The following is a 7,859-nucleotide window of genomic DNA, read 5'->3' as shown; positions in this document are numbered from 1 at the left end:
AGCAGAACACTGATATATGTTGTACATGGAAGGGATGAACCAGGAGCTGTGGGAACACTTTGGGGGGACTAATAACAATATAAGGAAACCAGGGACGGCTTCATAGAGGAGGTGAACTCTGTGTTGGGACTTTAAGGATGGGTAGGGGTTTGTTGGGCAGAGAAGGAGGGAAGGGAATTTCTGGAGGAGGGAACAGCATGAGCAAAGACAAAAAGATGTATTTAAAAAGAAAGGAGGAAAAGGCAGCCTTTCCCAAAGACCTCCTGAGAGTCTGCCCCGAGGGCTTCCTGAGGACATCCCACCCTCCCAGCAGCCAGTCCCCGGGTAGGGGCCTAGGATGACAAACTGTCTTCCTGGCATTTAAGGGCTTCCCAGTATGACCCCAAATGTACTTCCTACCTTCAGCTGCTTCTCTCCTCCTCCACCCCTGGCCACGGCCACTCTCTGAACCTGCCTCGGCTGCCCTGATTCCATGCCTTTGCTTAGGCCCCTCCCCTCAGCTGGCAGAGCGTGTCTGACCCTTGTCCTCCCATCGCCACTTCCACCTCCCTCACGGTCCTTCATGAGGACTGCCGCCTTCAGGAGACTTCTGATGATCCCCAACCAGAGTGGTCACTTTCTGCTTTCCACTGCCTGGGTCACTGTGTTTCTTCAAAAGGCGCCACTCGTTTTTTTCTTTTTGAGGAAGATTAGCCCTGAGCTAACTACTGCCAGTCCTCCTGTTTTTTGCTGAGGAAGTCTGGCCCTGAGCTAACATCGTGCCCATCTTCCTCTACTTTATATGTGGGACGCCTACCACAGTATGGCTTGCCAAGCGGTGCCATGTCCACACCCGGGATCTAAACCGGCGAACCCTGGGCCGTCAAGAAGAGGAACGTGCGAACTTAACCACTGCGCCACCGGGCCGGCCCCTAAAAGCCGCCACTCTTATTCTTCCCACTACTGCTGCTGTCTGCGTAGATGCCCCTGTCCCTCACCAGACTCAGGATCCTTGAGGGCAGGGACCAGCCCCTAGCGTAGGGGCTGTAACAAGACCGGCATCCAGTGATTGTGGAAGTGAACCGCATCGACTTGCTCGTGGACCCAGATAGAATCGACCTGTAGGCAGACTCGCCTCCTCGGTCATCTCTCCACCCCTGCCCAAAGGAGCAGCCTTTGGTTTTAGATACCCGAAATTCTTCCGGAACGTCAGTTTGGCCTTCCTGGTTCATCACTGTCGTTTTGGCATTTCCTTGGTGCTCCTTCTAAAGGCTCCTGACCCCTCGGGACAAACACGCCACTTCAGTTTGCGCCACTTCTGATGGATTGGTAGTGGTTCTCCTAGAATATCATGATGAGAAGGATTCTGTAGACGACAGGGGGCTGCTCAGAAGAAAGAGCATTAAGATGGCTTAGCAATGTCTGCCTTGCGGGAGGAAGGGCTCCTCTGCCTTAATGTGAAGAGGTAGTTTGTTGAATGCTTTTCCTACATTAAGCCAAGACTGAGAGTGTGGGCTTTTGCCTCTGGCGGACGCTCAGGGAAGGTGAGGAGAAGAGTAGCCGAGGGCTCCAAAGGTAGGTCGCCCTTCTTGGGATTTCCTAGGGCGGACCTTGGATGTTTGAATGTCCAGGTCTGTGCTCTGACCATGCCCCCTCCTGCTCCTGACATGATCAGTCACCAGAGGGACTGTGGAATCTTAGCCAGACCATGGGGCTTCACGGCTCAGGATCCCTGGCAGCTTCCTTAGCACGGGAAGCTAAGGCGACTTCTCTCTCCTCCTAGGCAGCTCAGGCCTTCAAGAATGGCAAGACCGAATCAAACGTGAATAATCTCTGGAGGTGTTTTATTTCATGTCTCTCTAACTTTGCCCCATGGCCCCTGGGGACCATGGTCTCCCTTAGTGACATCCCTTGGAAATGCAATTGGATTTGACTCAGTTGTGGGGGCCGGGTGTGGACAGACCCCCAGGCCCTGGCTTGTCCCAGTTCAACGGGAGCCATGTGGTCTTGCAACCGAACACTCCTCCCCACCCAGGAATGCTGCTAATGTCCTTGGCAGATGTCCCTTCTATTGCCTGATAACCTCCAGCAATGCTGTTCCCAGAGTCTGTGCCTTCGTTCAAGTGGCTCTGATCAGTGAGATAATGGTCACTCCCTTCAAGCCCTCTTGCTCCAAGTAGTCATTTGACGTCCTTCCTCAGACCTGTGTTGACACTGGGCCTCCACCTCAGCCTGGGTCTCAGCCTGAGCACACGTAGTTAAGAAATTTAAGGCTCCAGGTTAGTCCTTGTAAATGTTTTCAAAACTAGAACAGCCATGCCCACCCACTGTGGTCAACTTCTACTCCCTCTGTGGCCTTTGTCACTTAGTCCAGGGTCACAGCCAGCCCTTGCAGGTGGCACATGTATTTTGAGGCTCATTTGCCCAGGGTGACTGACTGTCTGGGCCCCCTCATTATGACACATGGCACCCAGCCCAGGAAGATGGGCAGACGTTTTACTCTGAGAGTAGACGCTAGTGCAACAGTCCTAAATCATTATTTCTAATTTAGTTTGACAACCCTGACTTTCAGGAAGTTCTTTCTCATCTCTGACCCAAATACCTCCAGCTCAAGCTTAAAGTAATTTCCTCATGCTCTGGGGAATACCCCTATCTGTATCATGAACCCCCCTTTGGATAATTGAACCACAATTTGGGTCATTCTAGCGGGATCTAGAAGCCCTGGATCCTTTCCCCATCCTTCAGAGACTCAAGTTCTCAGTTTGGGTTCATGTGGGCAGGCACCTAGATCTCAGGAACCAGCCTGTGTGCCAGGCACTGTGCTGGATGCTCAGTGTAGACTAATCAACATTCTCCTTACTACAACCCGATGGAGCAGGTCCTACTGGTATTATCCCATTTGATAGAGGCAAGACTGAGTCCCAGAGGAAAAGTAATTTGGCAAAGGTCACAAAGCCAGCACATGGAACAGCTGGGATCCAATCCCCACCTCTACCAAGGCTTTAGAGCAGGCGTTTGGTCCAACCGCCAGCCTCCAAATGGGAGACCCCATGAGCATTTAGGGGAAGTCTTCCTCTGAGCTCGCTCCCATTTATGCTGGTCTCCACCCTCATTTTGCATTAATCCTTTCCGCCTGCCTAAATGACCTTCAGTCATGGCCTTATGCATTCTTTACTACTCTCTGTTCCATGTCGATGTCTCTGTTCAAAGGCAAGCCCTTCACAGAGGCCTTTGGAACAGGCAGACTTGACTTCTCTAAGTCTCCATCCTCGTATGTAAAATGAGGATAATAACATCACATTTTAGAATCGTTATAATAATAACACTAACTTTTTAATAAAGCAATGTCTACGTGCAAGGCACAATTAAGCACCTGACAATTTATTTCATTTAATCCTCACAAAAACCCCACTAGGAGTTAGATATTATCCTCCTACAGCAGATGAGGAAACAGGCTCAGAGAGGTTACATAACACGTGCAGGATGGGGAAGTTAGCAAGAAGAAAAGCCCGGATGTGCACTCAGATTTGTCTTACTCCAAAGCCTACCCCTTTACCACAGTCCTATAGGAAAATGAATGGGTTGCTGTGTATCAGCCTGCCATATGGCAAGAAAGCCAAAGAAAACTGACTGCCTTGTTTTGATCCTAAAGGTCATCTCAGCATTAAAGAAACAGAACTCTAACTCCTGCAGCCTTGAGAAGCCATATCGGTCTGTGCTAGGCGCTGTTGTCCTGGAGCACAGGGTCCTGTGGCCCACCACACAGCAACATTTCCTTAAAAATGCCTCTTCACACATCACTCTCGGTCCCCAAAATATCACTCTTCAGAGCATCTGTTCAAACCTCTCCCCTTCCGTCTCCTTCCAGCCCCTCTTCCTGACCTCTCCCTCCCGTGGCTCCGTTCTCTTCCTTTATAAAGCCATCTGTGCTCGTCCTCCCTTTGGCAGCTCTGTCTACCCTTCTGCCCAGTAAAACTGAAAGTTTTTCTGGGAACCCACCATGCTCAACAGGGGGTAGTAAACTCCCATAAGAACTGAATATGCTGTTCCTTGCATGCTGGGCACTCAGTACACATCCAGGGCAGACAGAAGGAAACCCTTAGAGGCTGAAGACACAACCGAGAGGGGATTTACAGAGCCACTTTCCTCATGGGTCCCCTTTCTCTCTCTCTTCTCCTTCCCCTGCATCAGTACCTGGGGGAGGGAGAAAAAGTAGAGTTATCTGTCCCTCCGTACTCGCCATCTGACTCAATTCTGCACATTCTGCAAGACACAGATCACTCCCGCCCACTCCCGACCTCTCCAGTCCACAGCACCCTCGCCTCCCATTTGTCTTGCTTTTATTGTTACCAAACTTTCTGTGGTGGATGTCTCATCTCCTTAACCAGTCTGTAAGCACCTTAAAAGTAGGACTTGTCCCTCCACTGTGCCATCAAGGCTCTGGGCACGCAAATTGATGGAACTTGAATAGCTACTAATAGAAGATTTGGCAGGGAGGTGGCGGTGGAATGATGGTTAAGAGCGAGGTCTCTGGAATGCACATCCTGGCTCCATCACTGTGGTAGATCGCCCCCGGGTTCTCGTGCCTCTGTGGATCTGTGCCACCCGAGACCATCCTCTGACCATCTGGGACCAGCACACTGACTCTGGGCTTGGCCTGATGATTTATTTCGGCCAATATAGTGGAAGAAGTGATGACATACTAGCTCCAATCTTAGGCCTCAAAAGACTTTGTGCCCTTTCATTCTCTCTTGGAACCTTCCCACCATCATGAGAACAGGCCCAGATAGCCTTCTGGAAGACAGGAGGCCATGTGGAGGAGGGCCACGTCATCCCAGCTGATGCCTTCCTAGGCCAGGCAGAGGAAAGCTGCCTCCTGGCCACCAATGCGTGAATGAGCCCAGGTGAAGTCAGCCTAGCCTGGCTGGAATCGTCAGAACCTTCCAGCTGACCTACAGACTGAGGCACAAAAGTAAATGATTAGTATCAGCCTGTTATTAAAGGTTTTGTGGATGTTTGTTAGGCAGCATTAATGTGGCAACAGACAACTGATACAACCATTTACCAGCTCTGTGACATTGGGCAAGCTATTTCATCTCTCTATACCTCCAATTCTTTGTGAAAGGGGGATGTGGAGGACATTGCTGACAGCTTGTAGCTGAGTCTCCCCTTCCAGCGATTGCGTCAGCTGCACAGCTGCTTCTCCAAGGTTCTGGCCCCTTCCCAGGGCCGGCCTGCATCCAGCGAGCGGCTGATGTGGAAGGATAAAGGTCTGGCCCCCTTGTTCCAGTTTGGGATAACTCTGCTGGGCCATCCTGGCTCCAGAGCTTCCTGTGGGATTGGCTAAGGCCTTTGTCGTGATGACATCTTCCTCCCCCTTTTCCCTCTGCCCAGTCCTGCTTCGTTTCTCCCTCATAGGGATTGAATCCAAGAATGTTTCCAATAAACCTCTTCCATTCATATCTCCAGATTAAAGTCTGACTTCGTGGAGCTCACCTGTGAGTGGGGATGCAGGTGACCACATGGCAAGCTCTGGCCAATGGGGTGAAAGCAAAAGAGTCACATGGCAGGTTCCTGAAATATTCCTTAAGAGCATCGTCTTCAAACTTTGTACCTGTTGCCATTACCAAAAGAACCTTGGAAACCTAGAGATGTCCTTGCATATATATATATTTTTAAAGATATTATTTTTTCCTTTTTCTCCCCAAAGCCCCCCAGTACATAGTTGTATATTCTTCGTTGTGGGTCCTTCTAGTTGTGGCATATGGGACGCTGCCTCAGCGTGGTCTGATGAGCAGTGCCATGTCCGCGCCCAGGATTCGAACCAACGAAACACTGGGCCGCCTGCAGCGGAGCGCGCGAACTTAACCACTCGGCCACGGGGCCAGCCCCATCCTTGCATATTTTTTTAGATCTAAAATTTTCTTTATACTTTTAAATGTAACTTTTAACATCTTATCAATATTAACATTTAAAAATAAAACGATTCACTTTTATTTAAACTTTTATTTAAAAACTAAAATTTATAAAAATTTTTCAAAATAATATAGTGATGTTTGTATACCCTTTTCCTGTCATCAATTATTAACACTTTGGCCCATTTTCTCTCTCCCACACTCTCTCTACATATCATTAGAATTATTATTAGTGTAAAATTGATAAAAACAAATATATTTTAAATTAATATTAAACTTAAAAAGAAACATTTTAGTGGGATTGTACTTCCCTGATGAGAAGGACAGCTTGCCTCTGACTTCCCTAAATCTTTTCAGAGAGGAAGCAGAGGGCAGTTGTTCAGCTCAAGTGTTGGGTCAGGCAGCCTGGATTTGAATCCTGGTTCTGCCACTTATTAGCTGTGTGGCCTTGGGCAAGTTATTCAATCTTTCTGTGCCTCAAAATCTTCATGATAATAGCACCTATCTCATAGGATTGTGGTGAGGACCAAATAAGTTAAGATTATAAACTGCTTAGAATTTTACCTGATATATTATAGGCACTATTTATGTTTATGATATAAGTAGAATGCATCAATGGACAAATAATTATTTACTGTTAGAATAATTAGGGTTCAGAGCAAATTAACAAGAAGAGGTTGTATTGCTAGTAAGTTGGAGACTCACAAACGTATTAATGATTGTTGTTAAATGCATCACTTGCAGGAGAATCACACCGCATTGTTGTTAAATTAATCTAATAAGAACAGAGTAGGAATGTTCTTGGAATGGTAAAAATAAGCAAATGAGGCGAAAAGTGATGGGTGACTGACGGCAAGCAGGAGACATGGACCCAAAGTTTAAAAAAAGAACGTGACTTTCCGTTATCCAATAATTTGGAGGCAAAGGTTACTGAAACTTTTTTCTACACGTCAATAAATGTTTACAAAAATATAAAACACTAGAGTACCTCTGATACATGTTCCTCTTCTTTAAAGATGTCATGTTCATCTGTTGAAAGTAAATGTGAAACTTTTCACTTCCTCCTCTTTGAAGTCATGCAAATGTGCAAAGGAGAACAGACCCAGGCAGGCGGCGGGAGCGCGGGCCAGGCTCTGTCTTCCCGCTGAGAACCGAGTGAGGGTGCGGAGTGTGCCCCACAGCAGATTGGCAATGCCCGGGTGCTTTTTAAGAATCATGAATTTTTTAAGATAAATAGATAAGGCGTGGAGCCCTGCCATGAGCTTATCATCTGTATCACATGGGGCATCATCACCTTCAGTGTTGCATTGCTTTGAGCTCGAGGCATTCTTCCTCAGGAATCAGGCTTTCTTGGACAATTTGGGGCATTAATACTGTTGTCATCACCCCTGCTGCCCCATTCTGTGATATGTCTGAACCCAGAACATCCCAACACAGGCCCAAATATCTTCTTCTTAATTTCACATTGTGCCCATAACAAAAATACATACATGACAGAGAAGACATGAAGACCTTCCACAGGTTTGTGGTGATTTGATTCAAAGAGGATTAATCAAAACCGACATTGTGGTGTCTTTCTGTTGGGGCCACAAAGCTTTTAAACTCCAAACATTATATCTTAATAACACTCGGGAAGGACGAGAGGCTGAGGTGTGACTTAAGTGTCTGACAATGGCCTGGGTTATTTCTGAACACCTCCCTCTTGTATTTGACAAAATTATTTTCAGCAATAATCATGAAATGAAATGGCTACATTTAACGTGTGCCCTTACTAAACAAAAATAGTACAACTTGTAATTTGCCCTCCACTTCACTGTTTCAAATTTTAAACGCAAATAAAAAGTCCAAGTACACAGAAGTACCAATCACTCAATTTACTTCTTTTGTTTTTATGATCGTAGTGTTGACGCTGTTTCCTTTGAATCCACTGTTTCAATGCAGAGACGCCTAATTCCACGGCGATGG

This window comes from Equus caballus, chromosome 6 (genome assembly GCF_041296265.1).
Source record: "Equus caballus isolate H_3958 breed thoroughbred chromosome 6, TB-T2T, whole genome shotgun sequence".
In the NCBI taxonomy this organism is placed as follows: domain Eukaryota; kingdom Metazoa; phylum Chordata; class Mammalia; order Perissodactyla; family Equidae; genus Equus; species Equus caballus.
Note: the sequence above shows the minus strand (reverse complement) of the source record.